At 45.0% G+C, this 24,219-nt stretch overlaps 1 long non-coding RNA gene across 1 annotated transcript; it reads right to left on the bottom strand.

Moving 5' to 3' along the window:
* Window positions 1-9,134: 9,134 nt before the first annotated feature.
* Window positions 9,135-22,330, bottom strand: LOC121110328. Its single transcript, XR_005858522.2, has 2 exons — window positions 22,085-22,330; window positions 9,135-20,167 (listed from the first exon to the last, which is right to left on the bottom strand). It is a non-coding gene; the product is annotated as an uncharacterized LOC121110328 (long non-coding RNA).
* Window positions 22,331-24,219: the final 1,889 nt, after the last annotated feature.

Here is a 24,219-nt window from a genome sequence, read left to right as displayed (position 1 = left end):
ACTCAATTAATGTGCTATGGACAGAGCAAGTTGGTAAAGGGCATAGGAAAATTTTGGTAACACAATTCAGGTGCAAGAGCATATAAACCTGTGTTTGCTACCGCAGGTGCCTCAAATCTTTAGCTACTTTTCTGACAGTTATATTCCCTTGGATCCTTAAGTACCTGAGCACCTTATCACAGCTTAGCAACTGAGTCCTTACTGCATGCTTAAGCCCAACGATATCCACAAACTCTGTATTTCCTGGGTGGTCCAGACAGGAAAGTGGATTCTGAGCACAAAGTGGGGACAGAGTAAGCAGGGGTATAACTGATTTATCTTCCAGAGGTGAAAACACTTACCCAAGCCATGGCAAATACAGGATTAGTTCCTCTCCTGCTGCAGAAATTCAGATCCACTTTGCTCACCTGTCTGCAGACTACTGTGCCTTTGTATCTTGCCTAAAACAGCCCCACAGGGCAACCACTGGCGCCATGCTGGGAGAAAGTCAGATTTAACAAATTTCATATCTGCTTCTGACAAATGAACAGTTTTAAGAGGAGATAGGGGGTTCCTTCCATTCCATCTTGGACTGTTACCAACTGAAATTCCTCTAACAAACACACTCAGGCCTGTGAGCTCTAATTGCTGACTCTTTCCCACAGCACACGCATGCATCCATGTCTTGCAAGGTAGTACCATTGTGTTATATGGCTGGCACCAACATTTCCTATTGGGTGCCTTACAACTGACCTGCTGACTCTACTGGATTTTATTTAGTGGTGCCTTGTGCTGTGTGAGGACCTCTGCACCTCTGGTTGGCCCTGCAGACCAGGCACCTCCAAGTCCAGCAGCAGGATCCGTGAATGTGGACAACAGGTTGCCCATGAGCCAGCAGTATGGCCCTGTGGCTAAGAGGGCCAATGGGATCCTGGGGTGCATTAAAAAGAGCATGGCCAGTAGATCAGGGGAGGTAATCCTCACCCTCTACTCTGCCCTGGTGAGGACACATTTAGAATACCGTGTCCAGTTCTGGGCTCCTCAGTTCAAAAAAGATGGGGATCTCCTAGAAGGAGTCCAGCAGTGGAACACAAAGATGATAAAGGACCTAGAGCATCTCCTGTGTGAGTAAAGGCTGAGTAACCTGTCTCTGTTCAGCCTGGGGAAAAGAAGACTGAGGAAAGATCTGAATAATGTTTATAAATATCTAAAGGGAGGTGGGAGGCAAATGGATGAGGCTGGGCTCTTCTCGGTGGTGCATAGTGATAGGACAAGAAGTAATGGCCTAAAACGTGAACATAGGAAGTTCAGTGCTAAGGTGCAGAACTTCTTTCATTAGCTGTCAGTGACAGCAGCTGCAGTGGAGGAGCTGTGAGGTGAAGGGCTGGCTGTACCACACCCTTTTGCCACCACACTCACATACCCTGCTCCTGAATGCATGAAGTGCTGTGGGAGTGCCGGCAGGAGCACCAGGATGAAGCCTTATGCAAGCTTTGCCTTTCCAAACAGCACAACTGGACTCGTTATGGGGACCCTGCTGAGGTCAACAGGCCTGAAACTTCACACGTGCGCTACCCCCAAAAAACACTTAATTTGGTGTCGGTTCCCTTTTTCACATCTTTGTTACTGAGGGGGAAAGATACCGCTTTCCAAAAGGAGCTGGCCAGCTGGGAGAGCCGCTCGCAGCAGGCTTGGCAGCCATGTGCTGGCCCTGCATGCCAGCTGTGCCCTGTCCTGCCTCTCCTGACAGCTATGTCACCGGCAGCTGGTGAGGGACACGGGTCTCTCAGATCCTGCACCAGCCTGCTTGGAACTCAAGGCAGACGCTGCAAGGCAAGCTCCTGCTGGCTTATTTTTGGGACCTCGAGGAGAGGATATCCGTATTATCGAGGCTTTCAGCAGCATAACCGTGGTGGCAGCAGAGCCGGTGTGCTGGGCTAACACTTCTGCACAGAGCTGGTGGGCTGGGGTTTTGTCCTCCTGCAGCATCCTGCAGCCTGTGAGGGGATCCTTGCTCCTTCAGCACACACTTAGTGAAACCCAGCTGGCTGAAGGAGGATTGAATTTTGGTCTTCTCAACCTTGAAAACGTTCCTTTGGCTTCTCACCGCCCACACGTGCTGCATGTATTCATACACATACGCAAATAAGAAAATACAGTCGTAGATGAGTGCATACACACAGAAACATACACTTGTACCTGCATAGGTTTTGTGGAGTAAGCATAACATTAAACTATAAAGGATCAGCCTTCTGTATCAGTGCACGGGGTTGAAGCTCACCAGCCTGCATTTTGTCATCACAGTTATCCAGATGTTGTCAAGTCCTGTGCTGCCATCTTCATTCTTTTGTTTCAGAAGTCCTGTGCTTACCTGTGGAGTTGACAGATAATTACAAATATTGACTGGCTTTAAGGCAGAGAGCAATAAAACATCGCCTGGGGGGAAAAGAAAAAGTGTTCTTCAAGTTGTCATACATTGCCCGAAGGCAGAGAGTCAGCAGAAAACACACAATCAAAAGGAACTATTTTTACCCAAAGACAACTTCATTTCCTGCTCTTATCCTCAGAGACAGCCCCTGTTTGTTTTCATTACCTGGTGTGCCCAACTGTGCAAGGCACACTGTGCAAGGCACTGCACAAGATGCATCAGTGCTGTTGATTTTCTCTTCTCTGAAGATTGCCTCCTGGAGCAGGCTCTGGGGATGAGGGCAAGCCACGAGGTCCTGTCCACTTCCAGGAACATCCCACAAAGAGGAGAGGAAAGGCTGCCCTGGGCTCCTCTTGCATGGGGAGCCTCTGCAGCATGCTCAGGATGGGTCAGAGCTGCTGATCCGGCTCATGGGGCAGCTCCACTGCTCCGTGCTGCCACGGCTCCTTGCTCCAAATCCATGGTGAGGAGAAGGAGATGACAGAACAAAAAAACATGCCTGCAGTTATCAGCAACGTTCTGTTCCTAGTTCTGGTCTCCCTGGATAGCCGATACTTTGCGTCCCAGAGAGCTGGTATTTCTTCACAGCATCTTCTTGCTGCTGGCACCTGCACTTTATGTTCTGAGTCAGACATCCATGCTATATCGGCACACACAGTACCATTCTCTACGGCCAATAAAAATGCGTTTGCGCCTGTGTTCTTGGAAATGAGTTCCCGTCTCTCCTCGACAGCATTTAGCTTCTGAGTTACTGTTCAGATGGGAGGTAATTAGGTCCTACCAGGGGTCTGGCTTTACTGCTAGCTCTGAAACTAAACAGATGTGGGACGCATAGCTCACATCCTCCGTCCCTGTGAGCTGCCTCCAGCATTTACCTCATTGGCCTTGCTTCTCCCCCCTCAGAGCAGGCACCACCAGCCTTTGTGTTGCAGCTGCAGTTAGGACTCCTGCGAGGCAGAAGGTTGCTGGCGTAGATGTAACACTGTCAGCACAACACACTCATCCCTCAGGCTACTTCGCTGCCATCTCTAATGCAAGCAGTGCTGTCTTTTATAACAGCAGCCGTGAGTGCATTAGCAGGGTGTGCTCTCTCACCTCGCTGTGCAGATGGAGCAGGGAGCCCGCCACGTGCCTGTGATCCCAGAGCAGGCTCATGGGGATCAGAAAAGTCAACATATTATGGGAAACACCTGGAGGCTGTAACCGCAGGATGTCAGTGGGCATCTGTAAGCGACTTTCCAGGCCCTTCGCTGTCACCACTGAAGCTGGAGTAGTAGCCAAAGAGCTTGATACCTGGAGATCAGCACCCACACAGCTAAACCATTAAAAGCAAAGGCAGAGTTATTACTGTGAGCATGTAAGCACATTATCAGGATCACTGGGTATAAAAGGGCTCTCGTGTGCACTTTAGCTTCTCTTGTACTCTTGGTATACGCCTGTCTTGACTCCAACAATAAATCCTTGTTGGTGCTCAACAGGTCATGCTGCCCCGTACGCATTTTTTAACCTTTCAGATTCTGCTTTTGTAATTAACCCAATGCGCTGAAACCTCCTTTGCTAATTCTGTGATATATGCTGATGCAGAAGTAAATCTAAGGGCTTCCAATAGCAATCCACAGAACATGGCAGCCAGGATGAACATGATTTCTAAGCGTCACTTCAGCTTCATGTACAGAGACACTGTCTGTAGCTAACACAAAATACACTTAGAAATATTCACACTTATTTATTTGCACACATTTATACACAAGCACTCTTACGTACATGTGTACGTGTCTTACATAAAATCACAGAATTATAGAATACTCTAGGTTGGCAAATACCTCTAAGATCAAGTCCAAATGCTGAAGAATAGATGGAAATTTGGAATGTACAGAGCCTACTATACTAAGAAACTTAACACACCCACCTTACTAGGTGGAGACAGCTTATCAAGACCTGTGTTTTTTGAAGTATAGAAACTCCTGGCCAGATAACAATCCCGTAATCTCCCTCATTCTCCACTGAAAGAGCAATGCTAGAGCTCTGACATAAGCCCACAAAAGCGAACAAAATTCAAAGTTAAAGCTTCCATTCTCTGAATGTCTGCAATATATCATACTTCAACCTAAAGATTGCTTCAATATTAGATACAACTGACAGAATTAAGGTCAGAATGAAAGATGTACCTCAGAGGATTTCTGCAGTGTGTTAAGACAAAGAATACTGCTGAATTTTCAAAAGCAAATCTAGCAGGGAAAGGTGTTTGCATGCACATAGGCTGTTCTGAAAATAATGCCTTCTATTTATTTCCATGGAAACTGCAACAGATACAAAGAGCATGATAGCACTATTCAATAGTGCAAATTCTTAGCTTCAAAACACTATTTTTCAACTTAGTCACCGCTGTTAGCTATGCATCTTTGCCGGTGATGAATGAGAGCCTCAATCATTGCATTTGTAAAAATCTACACTAGAGGAGGTGATACACTTTCTCAGCTACTATGATGGCATCCTTCATAGGAAAATGTTGCCTATGCAGTCCATCTTTCATCAGCTCAAACAAATGGCAGTTAGAAGGTGCCAAATCCAGTCTATATGCTGAATGTGGTAGAACATTCCAACCAAGACTGGAAACGTGCTCCATGGTCTTCAAGCTGGTATGAGGCTCTGGTGTCATCATGCTTCTAGAGAAAAGTTGTCTTCCCTGGCCTTGCACTGGAAGATAGAGCCTTCAGCTTAGACAACATTGGGATGTAGTGGTCAGAGCTGATGGTCTGTTTGGGTTCCAGGAAATTCAGAATAATCACTCTTTTCTATCCCAAAAGACAGTGCACATCACTTTACCCACTGAGGGCTGTGTCTTGAGTTCTTTCTTCAGTGGGGGATTTGCATGTCATCAACCCATGGACTGCTGTTGTGACATCTTATCTGGTAATGATGAGATCCAGACAGATGTCCCCTGCAGCCTTGTCCAGGTTCGATAGTTCCTGACAGGCTTACGTATGGTGTTCTTTCTGTACCTATGTGAGTATCTGTGGGACCCCTCTGGTGCAATCTTTGCAGTATATCAACATTTCCACCATTGTTTCCAGCACATTGCAGCCGATTATTCAGCTTTATACACATTTCACTGGTCATAATCCACAGATTTGTGCAGGTGAGCTGATAGAGGCTGTCTTCATTTTGTGGTGTGACAGCTGTGCATGGCTGTCTGGAATGCTGCTTGTCTTTCACATCGCTGTTGCCACTACAGAAACGCACCACCCACCACCTCATCGAGTTCACAGATGCTGTTTGGTCTTGGTAAACATTCAGTGACTGTTGATGAATGTCAATGGGTGCAGTGTTTTTTTGCATGGAGGAATTCAATGCCACACCTTTGCTTCATCTGCACTTCCATGTCAGATACCAACCTGTTAGATTGCCCCTCTGCTGCCATCTGTCAGACAGCAACAACATCTAATGGAATATTGGTGGAAAGGTTCAACTTCTACTGCCATACCACAAACATCTGCATCTGACATCGTGGACCAATATAATAAAACAGGAGGCATTACTTTTGCGGCAGCCCTTGTAGATATCAAAGAGAAAGGGCTGCCCTTGCTTCATAACTCCAGGCGCAGCTGTGCAGTCACACACTCACACATACACATATACATGTGCCTGCACAGTGCTAACGGAGCTCATGTCTGTATTTTTAGGGTATACTCTTCTTCATGCATTGAAAATCTGCTCTTACTATTCATTTTCAGTCTTTTCCCTCATTTCTTTCATTCAAATTCAACTTTACCTACCTACAAAATTTTTCCTTTGAGGGTATGAATTTCTAGCACTAAGTTATTACTTGCACAGAATATTCCAGTGTTGTAATTTACTTTACAGTTTGATTTCAGGATATTTAAGAGCAAAGCTGACTAAGGACTGACACTGTTCCTGTTCTCATGGGAGGATGGCTGGCCCATACATTTAAAAATGCAGTATTTCTCATTCTTTTCATTCATTTCACCTTTCATCAGTTGATAATGATGCTCAATGTCATGTTCAATCATTAACCAGCTAACCAAGAATGAAAATAAATGTCTTGGGCCACATTATTTAAATATGGGAAACTGGCCAAATTTCAAGGATTAGGAGAGAGTTGCATTTGACTGACTGTTCAGCTAGTGCAGTGTTGATAAGTTGCATGATTAGTGCTGAAAAAAATCCTCCAGAATCTCCATCTTGCTAAAAATTGTAATATCTCAATGCTTTTTAGCACCGAAGCGAAGCAGAAAGTCTTCCCTGGAATGCAGTGATTGAGAAATATGAAAGGTTAACCTTCCCCATGCTGCAGAAGGTCAAACGTACCCCCTTCCTGGGGATTAGCGCCCTGGTAATTCAAGCTACGACAAAACATATGCCTTTGCCTCTCTTCTCCCCTAACCCTGGCTGTTCTTAGGGTTTCCTGCAGGACTCCCATCTGTTAGACCAGTCATTTCTCTGATGTGCGTATACAGCAATTGCTATAATTACCTAGGCATAGATATGTAAAAGATAGATGATATACATAAATGATGAAGGTACGCGTATATTCATGCATGCGTACCTACGCGCTTGTAATTCTGGACCGTTTCAAGCCTCTGACAGAAATACCACTGATTCCAACAGACCAGCTTTACGTGCTTGAGTTTATTTGCAGGTGCGATTGAGTGGTGTGTTAGCAGCAGCATTGATCTGAAATTGTCTAACAGAATAATCTCCCATTAGAAAATGCCGCTTTGCCCAAAAGGAAGCATTTCATGAAAATGCACTAATTATGATGGCATTTCTCTTTGCAGACAGAAATTTTAACAAGGCATATTGATCGGATCAAAATGTCACCCATTTTGGACATTTTTGGAATGGAACAAACTGATACTTTTTCCAAACTACTTTGCATTTTAAAAAGCTTACATAGCATCTGATACATTTTTCTTAATTGAAATACCAGAACGCAACACGGTGAATTTTTCAAAATAGAAATCCTTGGCCAACGTAAAATATTTCTTTATTTGGTGAAAATGTTTGGGGGAGAAATTTCAGGATTTTTTATAATATTTTGCTCCAGTTTAAGACTTTTGGATGACCTGGATGAGGGCATTGAGTGCACCCTCAGTAAGTTTGCAGATGACACCAAGCTGGCTGGAAGTGTCGATCTGCCTGAGGGTAGCGAGGCCTTACAGAGGGATCTGGATAGGCTGGCTAGCTGGGCTGAAGCCAATGGGATGGGATTCAACAAGACCAAATGCCAGGTCCTGCACTTTGGCCACAATAACCCCAGGCAACACTACAGGCTTGGGGCAGAGTGGCTGGAAGACTGTGGAGAGGAAATGAACCTGGGGGTGTTGATTGACACTAGACTGAACATGAGTGTGAACCAGCAGTGTGCCCAGGTGGCCAAGAATGCCAATGGCATCCTGGCTTGTATCAGAAATAGTGTGGCCAGCAGGAACAGGGAAGTAATTGTCCCCCTGTACTCAGCACTGGTGAGGCCGCACCTCGAGTACTGTGTCCAGTTTTGGGCCCCTTGCTGTAAGAAACACATCGAGGCCCTAGAGCGTGTCCAGAGGAGGGCAACAGAGCTGGTGAGGGGTCTGGAGCACAGGCCTTACGAGGAGCGGCTGAAGGAGCTGGGATTGTTGAGTCTAGAGAAGAGGAGGCTCAGGGGAGACCTTATTGCTCTCTATAACTACCTGAAGGGAGGTTGTAGTGAGCTGGGGGTCGGCCTCTTCTCTCGGGTGACTAGTGATAGGACTAGAGGGAATGGCTTCAAGCTGCACCAGGGAAGGTTCAGGCTGGACGTTAGGAAATACTGCTTCTCTGAAAGGGTGGTCAGGTACTGGAATGGGCTGCCCAGAAAGGTGGTGGAGTCACCGACCCTGGTGGTGTTCAAAGAGCGTTTGGACGTTGTGTTGAAGGACACGGTTTAGCGAGAACCATTGGTGATGGGTGAATGGTTGGACTGGGTGATCCTGTGGGTCTTTTCCAACCTTAGCGATTCTATGATTCTATGAAAATGCAGTCCCAAAGAAGCTAGATCCATCCAAACACGTCTTAGGCAGATTTTCCACGGGGCCGGGCTTGAAAAGCCTCATCTAACCTGGAAAGCAGAAGGGAGCTCATTGGCTGTGTTCCCATTGGTAAGTTACAGAGAACTGTAGAGACCCTGTCCTTACTGTGTCCCAGCCTTGTGCCTCTGAGTGCCTTGGGAACCTTCTCCAGACACTACTGGCACTAATGGGAGCTGGCTTAGGTTCTCATGCTGGAACATTCGAGGACAGAGTTCCTGTCCATCCATGCCTCTTAAAACCTTCATCATGTTGTTTGCCCTTAGCCAACAGCAATATCACCTCAACAAGAGGGGAAGAAACTTCTTGCATTGCTTTTTGAAAATGGCATAATGAAACAATGGCCTTCTTTTCTGAAGGACTTGCCAGGAAAAGGCTATTCGATTTTTGTTTCCCTTGTGCTTTAGAAACATTTCGAATAGATTTATAATATCTCATTTGCTGCTAGACGTGCTACATGGCCCTGCGTAAGTAGGTTGCATTTGTTGCTGAATAAAAGAACAGTATGTCACGAACCTCTCATTATTTTAATTTTGATATCTATAGTTGGCATTTCAAGTTGATGAAAGACATGTACTATTCACAACAAAATGGTATTGTTTTACTTATTTTGAAACGGTTTCACAGTGAAAAAAAAATGACCATATTTGAGTCCTCCATTTTCCATTACAGATAGACAATTTTATTGTCAGGTTGATAGTTACAAGATTATGTCTTTTCTGAAAATGTTGAGAAATGTGTCACACTGTAGATAAATTTCAATCTCAGCAGCAGCAGAAATTCCAAAATACACTTCAGGTGATGCTATTATGAGCAGCAGAATCAATCCATTAGTTCAGAAAGAGGCAGGATTAAGGAAAAAAAAAGTTAAAGAAAAATAGCACCGCTCACATATGGAAATTAAAACAGTCACTGATGACTCCACAAAGAGACAGCTCAAATTATACTCACAATTATCAGGTAGAAGACTGCAAATTATACTCCCAGTTCACAAAGAAAAAGCAATCTAGAGGAGAAGCGCTGATTTACATAATCAATATAACACAAATTCAGGGAGGCCACTTTTCAGCACACGCACACAAAAAAGAAAGCAGAGGAGGAGACTGGATTTGCACTAGGCAGATAATGGAAGAAGAACCCTGCAGAGAGAAAACTGAGATAAAAGAGAAGGGACTTGAGAGGGAGGAGGCAGGACAGCACCACCTTGCCTGAGTGCCAGTCCAAGTGCTGGCTCTGAGAAAGCTCTGCAGTGAGAAATTATTTAAGGCATCTTTTAAGTTTCATATCATCCAGAATGGAGAGTATGCTCTCAGACTGGCTTCCTGTAGCCTAACGTGTTATTTGCTGGAAGTCAGAAGCACCTGATAGCTTAGAGCAGTTGTAGGCATCTACTTAAAACTCTGTTTAATTCAATATTCAATTTTTAAATTGTAATGTTCAATTATAATTACAATATTTAATTATAATTACAATATTCAGTGTACTTTTGTGCTGTGATGAGACAATGAATCAAATCTTTTCAGTCCCTACTTCTTTTTATGGTGTACAGGCACCAGGAGACAGGTTAACAGCCCAAGCAGTTGAGAAGCACACCACAAGCTCAAGCATGCTGAATGAGTCCTTCCCTGATCATCAGAAAATGTCTCACAGTTACTCTCAGACAAACATTACATTCAGCCTCTTGCTGCTAGGGAGAAACTGATCCTTCCCAGACATCTCTGAAGCCAGCACCCATTTTGCAGATGTAGCCCAAAAAAATGATGAAAATGTTCACTTGGTCTTGTAGCTGAAACTGCAAAGCCTGTATCAGTTAGAAAGGCCTGTGTGCATTCTGATTTGTCCACATTACACTTCACTTGATCCAAAGGTGGGAGGTGATTCCCACAGAGCGGTGAGCACAGAGCATCAGGTTCTAGGTCCTGCAGAGTAAGATTTGGTCTCTTTCCACAGTCTGAAAAGAGCTTGTACACATTCGTGGCTTTAAGCATATTTCTGTGGTTCAGTGGAACCACTGGGACCTGGTCAGATCAACTGTGGGACCAGATCAGACGGTCTTATGGAAAGCAGTGATGAGACCGAGTGTGCTAGAGTGGGGGACAAGCTCTGGGACTCTTTGCTTCCAGGCTTCAGCCCTTACATGTTCCTCCCTGAGAAGATGTCCCAGGACACAAGCTGCAGCATGTGCAATTGTGTGCATATGCAAAGAGGTCACGTTGAGCTTTTCTCTTTGTTCAAAGCAGCTGAGTCAGTAGATTGGGTTGTGAAAACATATTTTGGTCCTGCGGCAGAAACTTCCTCCTTCTTCCATTGGCAAAACTACTTCTGACTTCCATCAGGTAGTCCTGGCCCGAGCATCCTCCCAGCTGCAGGAGCACCGCTGGGTCCCACAGAGATGCTGCGAGCTGGCAGCTGTGGGACCTGGCCGGACCTCAGCACACACTGATATTCACAGCCTTGCAAGGGAGCTAAAAATAAATCTACAGGAAAATAGTGCATTCTTTCTAATCTGAGTCAAACCTAAAAATTAATCAGCTATAATTATCAAACTTAATTTAATTAAAACTAGCTACTCACCATCTGGTGTTATTTGTATAAATTTGGAAATCTACTATTTCATATTAAATTCCTCCATTTAACAAATTTTGTTAGAGAATATATTTCTCCACTATAATCATTATGTAATTAATCATTCTACAAATTATATTTCCTACCACTCGATATAAATGTATTTTGTATAATAACAGGGCAGATGATCAGCTACTTTTTTCATCAAAACTGGATTTAAAATTAAGACTTGTGACATCAATAAAAATAATTCACTGAAGTAGAAAGATGTGTGATGAGGCAAAATTTTGTTCCCCAGCTTGGTCATTGAGAGTATAAATGACATCTCGATTTGATTTTTTTTTTCTGCGTATGTGTAAGTTTATGTACAGACATATACTACTATAAATATGACATAATGTATGCACACAGTATCTAAAAGCCAATGAAAAACCAGAGTTAGATATGAGGAACACTTTCCTGATTCAGTATGGAAATACATTCAAGATATTTAAAATCCTATCGTCAAAAAATGCGTTTCTCTTTGTCTCCAAAGATATACAATGATAATTTATATGCTGATATGTAAAACTCATGCTAAAATAATGAAGACAACGTCATGAGAAGACAGTAAATTGATCAGCGCTGAAACATGAAGGTTTGACACATCTGGCATGACAGGATGTGACTTCTTTAGAAGTCTTTAGCTCAGTGACTTCTTCAGAAACGTCCATAATTTTTGACATGTAGATATTTCTGAAAGAAAGCGAGGCAATGTCTAAGTATCATTAAAAATTCCATGGTACAGTTTCAGCTGGAAGTGTTCACAGAATGAAATCCCTAGTGGGTGTACATGGGAAGCTCAGGATGAAGAGGAATGACAGCGAAATATCAAGGCAGCTAAATAAGTGTAGTTTAGGGCACAGACTATCTCAAGCAGATTTGAAGCCATGGCAATAATCCCAACTTGTCTGATCATCTGCTATATGAAATTGAGGCAATCTCTTCATAGAGTCGTAGAACTGAAGAATCACAGAATTGCTTGAGTTAGAAGATACCTGAAAGACTATTTTGTTCCAAGTCCTCTGTCGTGGGTAGGGACCGCTTCCACTAGATCAGGTTGCCCAAAGTCCCATCCAACCTGGCCTTGAGCAATTTCAGCTATGGGACATTCATGGCTTCTCTGGGCAGTCTGCTCCAGTGCCTCACCAGCCTCATTGTGAAGAATTTCTTCCAAACAACTAATCTAAATCTCCCCTCTTTTAGTTTAAAGCCGTTATCCCTTGTCTTATTGTTACACTCCCGGATAAAGAGTCCCTCTCTTTATGTCCCTCAAATGTTTCGCCTATGTGAACGCTAAGTGGATGGCTCTCCAGCTACAGTAGTGCAGCACTTAGGTTGAGAGGGGAGCTCACAGTGGCAGCCTTGAAATAGCTCTGCAAAAACAATAGCAGCACAACACAAAAGACTAAATCCATCATTCAGAGAATTGAAAGGAATCACAGAATTCCATCAAGGCTGGGGGTGGTAGGGACCTCAGAGTCCATCTGGCCCAACCCCTGCCCAAGCAGGGACGCCTGGAGCAGTGTGCTCAGGCATCTTCTGAAGAGCTCCAAAGAGGGGGCTCCGCAGCCTCTGGGCAGCCTGTGCCACTGTTCTGCCACCTGTGCAGCACAGAAGTGCTCCCTGATGGTCAGATGAAAGTAAAGAAAAAAAGCAGAGGACATAAAAATTCCTCCTTAAATCGTAAAAATAAGTGTTTTCAAAAATGCACTTCCACCCACAGTCCAGCTTGCTGTCACTTATGGCTGAAAAACCATCAGATAGTCCCCAGGTCACCTTATTTGCAATAGCACTGCGTTCCCTAAAAGTAAACTCAGGGGCTCTCCTAAGCATCCACAGTAACTGGAGACCTTCCTCAGAGTGAATTTTCATTCATAATAACATCATTTAGAAACAATAAAGAAAAAAAGTGCTTGTTTTTAGCTTGTGCAGTGTATAATTATCTCCTTCATAGGAGTCTCAACCATTCTAAGTTTTTTGGGGCTTCTGAGCAAGTGAGATACTTCCACCCTTCTTTCCTTCATGTCGCACCCGGGCTTTGCCCTCACCAGCAGTATTTATAGAAAAGTCCACGTCAACATCCAACCCATCATCTGTGATATTTCTGTATTTAATGGTGAGATGAATCCAGCAAGGACAGGTTTGTTTGGTGGCTGTTGGACTTGGTCTTGGTGGGAGCCTGAAACCACTGAGGCTCTTTGGGAGCCCTGGAGAGAGATTTTCAGATGTACACAGAGAATGCAACATGACAAACTGTGAGATTCGGTTAAATCGGGACTGTTAATTATAGCAGTTTAAATTGGGTTCTGACTCAGATTTTGAATTCCTAGTGGCAAGATGACAGCCTGGAGAAGGTGTTTGCAAATGGCTGACTCAGAGGATGATGATCAGCACAACGATGCCGTCTGCCCATACTAGTACTATGTGTTTGTAGGAGCAGTGATGCATGGCGATGGTTGCCAGCCCAGCTCCACCCCTTGGTATGTCCACCAGAGATTATGAAGCCTGGAAAGACATAGTGAGCAAGTGGAGGAGGGAACATATTAACTGAGTGAAAACAGAATGGCAGTCTGCCATCTCTCTTAGTGCTCTGTCTTCTTTCCACGTGTAATGCTGACTTTCCAGATGTTTCTGTGGGCATCCACCTGCTTCTGCCTTCAGCTGACGAAATGGCTTCTGAGCTAAGAGCAAGCATTTCCTAAATCCTCTGTGAATCAGAGAGGCTGAATTTCTACTTGGTTCTCCAAATTATGAGTCACCATGCAAGGCTGTGGTCTTCCAGCCGCAATTCCAACAGGATGAGCACCCTGTGGAAAAGCTGCCTGGAAAGGAGATCACAAACCTGCCTCAGTCCTGGCCAGATTCCCTACAGATAGAGCCTTCCTCCCAGAAATACTGAATACTGATGGATCTCAGCGCTCTCCTCTCCCAAAAGTGCTTTTGCTTTTTTTTTTTTTTCCCTACCAGTTGTCCTCAAAGTCCTTTCGTTCATGGTTTCATGCAAGATGAAAATGCCCAAGGTCTGCTTCCTTGTGCTCACAGTGCCGATCAACTCAACTGTTTGATGAAATTAATTTGTAAGCACTGTAGGTGACTAACTTCCGTAACTGTACATACACGCAGGGGTCAAGATGTAATGCCACATGGATAACGTTGCTAACTTCTGCTTTGATCTTAGAAGTCCTCATACCTGTGCTGTGTGGGGTGCACTGTCATCTATCCACCAAGCAGCAGCCGAGGAGATTTGTCACGAGGTGACTGTGGCTGATCCAGAAGCCAAGGAGCGCACGTGCTGAAATATGTCACTTATCACTTGCACATAGAAATGCTGCACTGTTCTCGAAATGATTGTTTTCAAACTTCTGTCTCTGCTCTAATAATTATTAGAATGGAGAGACTAATATATTTAATGAATTACCGGTTATCATCCATTGAATAGCTAGGAACAGATTGTGATTCCCCAGTCTATTTGCTATTCAAATGAATTCAACAGATACCTTTTCTAATCTTGAACTCGGTGGATTGAAAGCAAATATCCACAGTACATAGTCGGTGGCTGCCTGATAAATCATATGCATGGTATCTTTTTCCTGACAGGAATCGTGCGGGAACACCTAGCCTGAATGCTAGCATATGCAAACACACTATTTGGTTTTCACAAGAACTTACACGTGGCTTTAAACACTGTTTCCTCATCCTTCTCTATCACTGTTTCCTCATCCTTTTCTGTATTTTCTTTTTTTTTTATTACTGAAGGTCTATTTCCCAAACTGTCAGAGGAAACGAACACAAAAGGAATTTAAATGGGGCCATAGCAAACTTATTTACCCTTTTTCTTTTCCTATGGCATATCTCTGAACAGACTGTGATAGAGGCCCTGATACAGAAAGTTGATTTATGATAAGCTTAGCTTCAGATGTGTTACCCTGCTGCCATTGCGTTCAGCGTGACTGTGCAAGCCAGAAATGAAGTATGAGCATTGCCTTGGGAAGATCAGGGCCTAAGCTAAGATTACCTGAAAACTTTCTGAATTATTCAGCTCTAACCATCACTTTTTGGACACTACTGAAGGAACTAAGTCTATTATCATTACTTCCCAGTCCTCTAGACAACCTGAACCATGAATTATTGTCACTGTTCACCTGTACAAATAAAAAACAATCCAGAAATCTATATGTTGGCATACACTGTGTAAGGGAACATGCCTGAGAGAGGCTAACTCTGGACAAAGGAGCATTCACTGTGAATTTCCTACAGGCGTTTTTCTCAGCTTAATTCACCACCCAGTTCTTCTTCAACCTTAATATTTTCTTTTTAATTTCAGAACAGAGTTTTATACTTCTTTACAAGTAAGCAAGAACAGTTCCCAAGGGCTCCCATCAGGCTGTCACAGAGTTGTAGCTACCAGTAAGTGAGAGGAGAAGGATGGAGAGACGAACGCCTATTTGAGACAGTGTCTTCCTGTGGGCTCACAGAGGAGTTCCTGCAGAGGTGAACAGAAAGCTTAGCTGCTGGGAAAAAGAAGAGACTAATCTTCACGTATTAAACTAACTCTAATTATCATTCCACAGCAACAGTTCATGACTTCCTGGAAAGTATTCTTCAGCTGGGAGGACTCAGTGTTTTTCATGCCACTGCATCTCAGTTTGGGAGGCCACCGTCACACAAGCGCTGCACTACTTACAGATTTTGGTGGCTCTTTCATTGATAAGCCATGTAGACACACTACATAAACTCAATCCAATAATCAGTTCCTGCTGTAAAATAGATGTTCTGCAGGCGGGGAGACACCTTCTACCAAAAGCATGAAATCAGAATGTAACATCTCCCAGCTACAGACTTAGACTCAGCTCTTCCAACCTACATTTGTGCCTCAAATTTGTGCTTCAGTCAACAGAAGGAACAAGATGCAATGTTGACATGCAGTTATAGAGATTTTCAGTTTTCTGAAGTTCTCTGTTCCAGAGAAGTTGTGACAGATCCACGAGTCAGGGAGAGAAAACAGGGCAGGTGGGAGAATCTCTAGATCAGCATGCCTCCTGGATAAGCAACTCTGTTTCTGTCTATCACTATCCTACCCATACTATCCACCCAGCTATGATATATCCCAGTGGATCAGCTGGCTGTCCCTTTTGGGCTGTGGGACACAGCAAGAGGCCTTGAGAGAAACCAGTTTCTGACTCCTCACCATGGCAGGGCCAAGCAGTGGATGATGGAGGCATGGTGGCTCCAGAGCTGGAGGATGCTCTGGAGAATATAAAAAGGGCAAGTAGCTAGAAGGCAAATTAAAAACAAACAAACAAAAAACAGATGAAAAGGCAGGAGTAGGATGCAAATGGGGATGGAGTGTTGAGAATGGCTGGTGGGTGCTGGGAGGGGTGTGAGGATGCTGGAGGGTAGGAGCTCAGCTCCTTGGGCTTTTGGCAGCTTCTCAGGGCTCGATGCCTGCAGCAAAGCAGCCATAAAAGCAGACATTGTTTCAGAGCACTTACCCAGTCATGCTTAAAGGTTTGTTGTGTTTGTTAGATGTTGGAAGCAAAAAATGTGAGTAAAAACATAAGGTAAGCCCTCAGGGTAGATGTATTCTGAGACAGAGTGTAATCTGGTCCTCCTGCTTACTGCTTTGCACCTGGTTAACTCTAAGTCAGAATAAAGCTATAAAGTCAGGAAAGATGATTCGTGACCCCAGACAAGGACATAACCTTTCTATCTTTAGACTCCATTGAAGTGGCAATGCCCTGATTACAGAATATTTTTCCACTAATTAGGAATGCAGGCTCTATAGGTCACTGAGAGTTCATACTATTCCCTTGGCATAAGCAGATGTCTTCAAGATAAAACCATCATAAACACATCAACAGTTCCACACTATATGGCATGCCCTGGAAAAAAAAAAAAGAAGAAGAAGAAGAAAAAAAAGGATAGAGAAGGGGAAGGGAGGGGAGGGAAGAGAAGAGAGGGAAGAGAAGAGAACCTTTCCAATTGACTAAATAGCCTGATGACTTCAGAAGCTACATGTTAATTTACAAGTATTAGACACATAATTATCTTTCAAGTGTTGGCTCCTGGGCTCTACAACACTCAGCTACCAATCTTTAAGCAGGCATTTTTGGTGGGGTACAGACCTAATAACAGGATGATGTGCTGCATGGCCTGTAGGTTCTGCAGGGCTGTGCTGGCTTTGTATAGGGCATCTTTACCGTGCTCCCAGCCAGGAGGGGGGAGCACAGCACCGAGGCACCTGGGTAGCCATCATCACAAGAGCCAATGCAAACCTTCTGCAGCAACACCTTTGCTCCTATTCCTTCTCTATTTTGCTCTTTATTCGTGAGTTTATTTCCCAACAATCCTCCTGCTTGCCTTTTATCTACTACCCAAATGCTCCATTCCCCTTTATTTCTCCTTTATTATTCCTTCGACCCCTCATTTTATGAAAACCTGAGCATCTTCTCTAAACTTTATTCCTTCTTTCTCTACTCCTTTTCCCACTGTGTTTTCCCATTTCTCATTCAGATGTACCCTTGCAGTTTATCCAGGATTCTCTTCTTATTGCTGTTGTTGTAATATTCTCCTTTGGAGCAGAGGCCCCCCTCCCAAAGGCAAGCAGACGTTTCCAGGTGAAGTTACCTCCATCTGCCTTCCAATCAATCTTCTCTGTACCTGCTGCTGAGGACCAGCTGGCAAGAACTGTGCTCTCTTGGCAGCATATGACCCTCCTCAAATACTCAGTGAAGGTAGAAGTTGCTGGCATCGTGGTGCCAGTGCAAAAGCAAGGTGGTAGTCTCACCTCCTCTGAGCAGCCCCAATAGCTGTACCTGTCCAGAACTATGCCCTTATTTCCCAGCAAGTAGCAAGTATTGTATTTCACTGACCAAGCAGGGGAGCTAGATTGTTAGTGTCCTCATGGCTTATTAATCTTCATGTGACAGGGCATGATGGTGAAGGCATCTGCTGTGCGTTGCTCTTTGAGAAGCAACTGGCTGAGTTTCAACTGCTGTAATATGCAGTGTTGTTTAAGAGGGATACAGCCTATCTCAGAGCTGCTCTCCAGTCCATTTTCTGCGAGGATGACATACGGCCTAACTTCATCCAGCCTGCACAACAAATACTGTGACCATACCCTCCTACTTATGTTGTAGTTTTTAATCCCACAGGATACTAAAGCATTTGTTTATAGGGATGCAGGACAGCATCAGCACTTCAAGTGCTGAACTGGAGTTTCAGCAGCTCTTTGCTTGCACTGCTGCACAGGCATACTCACATGAAAAGAAGAAATAAATAACACCCTCAGTCAAGCTCCATCAGGTCTGTACGGGCTGGTCACCTGAGGATGCACACACACACTGCCCTTTCCACTGCTTGCACAGAAGAGCTGCTCCTCTGAGACCGCACCTCTCCCTCAGCCCAGCAGAAACACCTACACACAGCTGGTGGGAAGATAGCAGGGCAGCCAGGGACTTGCCATGGCACCCGTATTTTCAGTTTCATTCATGGAAATACCATCTCCGGTTCCTCCTTTATCTCCTTGACATCTTACTACTGTTGCTTGCATATGTGATAGTGTTGTAATGCCAGCAGTCCTGAGGTATTGTTGTAGATAGAGGCATTTCTAACTCCAGGCCCTTTTTCTGTTCTTAATAGGATAGTTTATGTATTGTTCAAAACAGGAACAGAAAAAAACACAGCAGGAAGCCCATTTCTCAGCGGTACCTGTGATGTCGGAAACAAATGCGTGTTTGTTTCTGACTGAAGGGAAAATACCTTCTCATCTGCCATGTAAAAGAAATTAAGAGATAATATCTGCTGAGAAGTATGAACCAGGCACCGCATTAGGACTTGTTCCATGTCCTCAGGTGTTTAACAGATACGGTGCACTTAGCAGGGACTTTTTCCAGATATGATATCTGCATAAACAATCTTTTAAAACATGAATACCTTTCCACAGTGATCTCTCCTTCTTTGCCATTAACAAAGACAAGGATATATATCTTTTTTAACTGAGACAGGGGAGGTTTAGGTTAGATATTAGGAGGAAGTTTTTCACACAGAGGGTGGTGACGCACTGGAACAGGTTGCCCAAGGAGGTTGTGGATGCCCCATCCCTGGAGGCATTGAAGGCCAGGCTGGATGTGGCTCTGGGCAGCCTGGTCTGGTGGTTGGCGACCCTGCACATAGCAGGGGGGTTGAAACTTGATGATCATTGTGGTCCTTTTCAACCCAGGCCATTCTATGATTCCGTGGTTCTATTTTGACTGGCAGAGGAAGAGGCCTGAGGAGGTGGGAAGGGACCTCAGGAGGTTTCCAGAGTAATCTCCTGCTCACAGAGGGCTCAGCTTCAAAATGCTCCCTTCTGGAGAAAGCTTCTCCTTCTGGCGAGTCTGAACCTCTCTTGGTCCCTTGTTTCGCTTCATGTTGTCTCTTGTCCTACTGCCATGCAGCACCATACAGAGCCTGGCCGCCCTTCTCGATGGCCTCTTGGCAGGTGGTGGGCAGCCGCTGGGTATACTATGGAGGAAGTCACAAATGTTTCCAGTGTTGTGTTGCTCTCCTAAGGGGTGACATCACTGTCTGCGCTTCATCTCCCGCAAAGGCAAACTGTGTATAAAACCTCCCTCTTTCTCTCTTTGCTTCTTAAATTGCTGCTGGTGTCACAGTACTAGAGTAGGTTACAGTATTTAATATGATTTGCCTTTCATAGTGGCCCTGTGAGACCATAAACTAGTTTCATTCTGAATTTATGAATACATAAATGCAGCACAGAGAAACTGATTGACTTGCCCACAGAAAGGTTGTCACGGAATAGGAGCTTGAACCTGTACACCTGTTAACACGCTCCGTGCTCTGGCTGTATGTTCTTCCTTGCCTCTGTTTCGGTGCCTGGTAGTGTTTATGGATGAGCTGACCTGTATCGCTGTGCTCTGTTGGGGGTGAGCTGCAGGCTGCCATCAGATCCCATGCAGCTACGGGAGTGGGAATGGGCTTGGGCTAATCCGTGAGTTCATCACATCAGAGCACCCCAAGGGATGCTGAACTTGGCCTTCTTCATTCCTTCTTATGCTTCCCAAAAATGAGTTGATTCCTCCTGCTTTAAGATGACAAAACAAAGCATTGCAGAAAGTGAATTATTTCAAAAAGGGACGCCAGTGGAATAAACACAATCATCCCTAGCTACTCTGCTTTTCCATTTGGTTCTGGCATAGAACCTTCTCTGTACGTAGATCTCTCCATCCCACTTCATCCAGAAAGCAATGTGAAAGGTCTTCAGGACCCCCAGGGAAGTGACGCCATCGCAGATGTTGTGGGATCGATGTCCCAGCTGCGACGAACCTGCACATGGCAGCTGCTGGTGCACAGCCATCGCCACAACAGCTGGAGGGGCTCTGCTGGTAATGGCTCATCCCCCGGGAAGGAACGGGTGTGAGTGAAAGCAGCTGCTGTTGCGTATGGGACAACACATGGCCACACTACGCCTTTTGTTAAAAAAACAAGCATGAACGCAGTGAAAAAAACCTAGAGAATTAGATACGTTCTCCTGCACCTCTCCCTACCCGAGTAGTACCATCAGCTATCAGGCCACCCCAAATTATGCTCTTCCCTTTCTGACTGAGTCCACGAGGCAGCTGAGATGAAGGTATTTGCTACTCTTTGACCTTTTCCAAACACCCTTCTTAAAGCAGTGGAAAGACTCAGTGCAAAACAAAGGTGGCCTATAAGCAACATAAAGATGAAAAAGGATCACGAGCTCCGGAGCCTGCCCGATGAAGCCATATTCCTCACAGGATTTTTCTCATCACCTGAGGAACAGGCACACACCAGGAGAACACAGAAGAAATAAAACAAAATCGAGGTGCATACCCTCGCTAAGGAAAAAGTGGTTTCTGCATTAATTGTCGCTATGTTTTGATATATGTTTAGCTATATTATGTCCTAGGATCATCTGATTTCCATATAAAGTGTCGCTGCTCTCAGTTTTACTAGACAGTGTTCAAGGGAGACTTTGATTTGTGTGCCCCAGGGTAGATCTGAGAAATGCATAATTTCCTTTAAGTTCCTTCTGTCGTGCACCATCAGTAAATTCCTGTACAGATTACAACATGGCTGTTTAGTCAGAGGTCTGCACTCCCACGGAGGAGAGTGGGAGGGAATAATAAGTACGGGGACCAAAGTGAGAAAAAGGGTAAGAGAAAAGAGAAAAAGAGAGAGAGAAATTCCATTAAGAAAGGTTACTGAATCAAAAAGAATTTATCAAAACGAGACTGGTGAGAGTGGCTCTTGAATTTTTATGAATCTGTGGGGCACAGAAGCCCGTCTGCTTTGGACTGTAATTTCAGCTAGCAGCAGAATGGGGACCACTGAGGCACACTCTGTCACTGTTTCTAATCTGCCCTGTTTTGGAACACCAGTTCCGCATCAATTCGAGTAATCACCAGTGATAACAAAAGTGGTTTTTTCCCCACTTTAGAAACCTTCCATTCTTTTTTTCTTAGCACAGAACTTTATCAGGCTCTATTTCTTTTCCCTTGCGAAGAAAAGCTTATAAAGTTCATTTATACGGAGAGCATAAATCCTCTCTCCTACCGTTTTCCCCTGTAACCTAACATGAAATATGACTTACAGCTGTGCTAATTCTCAGCTCTTAATGCTGCCTGATGAAAGCAGTTCATCACTCACACGGATGTACCACGCTCACAGCAGCACGCACCGACAGGGATGCACACACGTGCAGAGTGCCATGACACGGCACACGATAGGAATATGATCTCAGGTATAGCACAGCAGCCAGGTATCTTAATAGCACTCTTCAGAGATGCACAGCATTAACAAACAAATACTTCCCATTGTATGGAGAAATATCTCCTTCTTGTCGTTCTTCCCCCTCCACAGATTTATCTCCTTCTGCTAATGGCTCCCCTTTTTCAATCTGTGCCTCTTTGTGACAGATCATGTTCTGTCTCCTGCTCCCTGGCTCGGTGCCGCTCTCGCCTTGTTTGCTGCTCATTACCTGCGCTCGGTAGAATGCAGCGATACTTTCCCATCATCAGCTCGATAATTCCACTCCAAACCTCATCCTTCTGCCACCACGTGTAATCCTGACGATTCGTTATCCACTTGCCCAGGTCACTCTGGCTCTTGTATATTCACTGTGCTGCAACCTCAGCCTCCTTCCCTTGCACGCTGCACCTTAGCTCATCATTAAGCTCTCATTGCTGAGCTTTGCCCTCACTTGCATTGGTGCAAGGGGAGAGACAGAGAGCAGACACGTGGCTGTGTTCACATGTGGCTCATCGTCTCACCCTGCTTTTTGCAGCCCAGAGGGGCTGCTCTAGAGCAGATACCAGAGTTCCTTACTCCCAAATGCCGCTTCTTCTGCCTGTGTTTCCAGCCTGTGACACATCAGTGATTAAAGCTGACATTTACAACATCTCCAGTCTGAAGCCCTGTAGATACACTCACCAGGCTGTGAGGCAGGCAAATGTAGTCCCGGTGTCACAGAAGAGCGAACCCAGGCACAGCAGCGAGGACACGACCTTCGTGCCTTTCCACACCAACACCCTGGCTTTGCTCCCATCTCCTCAGAAGCACCCTCTGTTCCTGCACGCTCATGGGGGAGGCCTGCCTGAGGGCAGGGACAGTGGAGCTCTGACCTAGCTCCATGGGGATACTGCCCCAGGGCCTGTAAGCATATGGCGCAGCCCATGGTTAACACCTGTGGTGGAGTGGATGGCATCTTCTCATCTTCAGCAGGAGGAGGGATATTAAACAGTACTCCAGCATGTGGTAAATGAGGTAGGGAATGGTCTCCATGGCAAACAGAAACCTCTTGCCACATGCCTTGGCAAAAGAGTGCAAGGTCAGACATCTACCAAGCTGTGCGAAGGCCCAGCCACAGACTTCACAGAGAAGTGTGAGCATACACATACAGTAACTGTGTCAGTGTGAAAGGACAAGATTGAAGATTCACTAGGCAGAAAATAGGTCTGTCTTATACCTTCCTCTCTCCTTCCATGAGGAAAGGACAAGTTTATTTCTGATGATGGACACCTCATACATAGCCAAGTATAATGCTTCCTCTTGTGCAGTAGAGGACAGGCAAAACTCCACAGCCTGCTCATTCTTGGATGGTTTGTGTAAGACTCAGGCATGCACCTGAGCATTCCAGTGCATCTCAGGAGATGAATCAGGATGTTAACCATAGTTCCTCTTTTGAGACAACAGCCCTGGTGATGCCCAGAGTGGTGGCTCTTACACCAGCTGCCCCAAGTGAGAAACACCTGACTCAGTGTTCGTGCCAGGCCATGCAGCACCACCTAGCTCAGGCATTAAGGTACCATCACAGCACAAATGTTGTGAAGAGGTGGTGTGCTCTGAAATACCTTTGTCTACTCATTAGAGTTGTCAGAAACTCAGTTGCCACTGTCTTGAGATGGCTGTGAAGGTCATAGCCGGGTTTTGTGCACTCCAGCACCACTAACCTTACTGCACAGCAGACAGCTTTAGGAGACTGAGGGCAGCTGACTCCATGAAACCCAAAGGCAGGAAGGTTTGTCTGTTGGGGTTTTTTTGGCTGAATTTGGAAATCCACAGATGAGAAAAAAGATCTGCTGCTTTGTTGACCTGTTCTTCTGCTCCTTGGTCACATGTTGCTGTCAGGTTGATGGCACACTCTCACAAAGGGTAGTGATTTTGTTTCCATGCTGATGCTGAGGAGAGGTTCACAAGTGCACAATGAAAGTCATAGTTTGAAAAGTGAGGCTAGGGCACGTCTGCTCTCAAAATACCTCTCATAGGACACTAATATGGCTCAAGTCTCCATGTTTTGCTGCTTCTTCTCTGTCTCACTGTTTTTGCACCTTTGGACATTTTGCTTTCCTTCTATCACCTTTCTGAGCACGCGTGCCAAGCTGATTGCACTTCTCTCCTTGTCTTCCCTCAAATAAAACGTTCTCTCCTGGATCTCTCTCGCAGCCGCTCAGCTTGCTGTGAGCACTGAGTGGCAGTGACCATCTCTACTTTCTGATCCAACCTCCCTTTCTTCTGGAGGGTGAACCTGCCTGTGTCCCCGCTCTCAGGGACAGAGAGTCCTGCCACCAGGAGGAGGACTCTTGCCAGACTGCTTAGGCACCTGCTGCCACCATG

Source organism: Gallus gallus, chromosome 3 (assembly GCF_016699485.2).
Source record: "Gallus gallus isolate bGalGal1 chromosome 3, bGalGal1.mat.broiler.GRCg7b, whole genome shotgun sequence".
NCBI lineage: Eukaryota > Metazoa > Chordata > Aves > Galliformes > Phasianidae > Gallus > Gallus gallus.
This window is presented reverse-complemented; position numbering and strand designations above follow the sequence as displayed.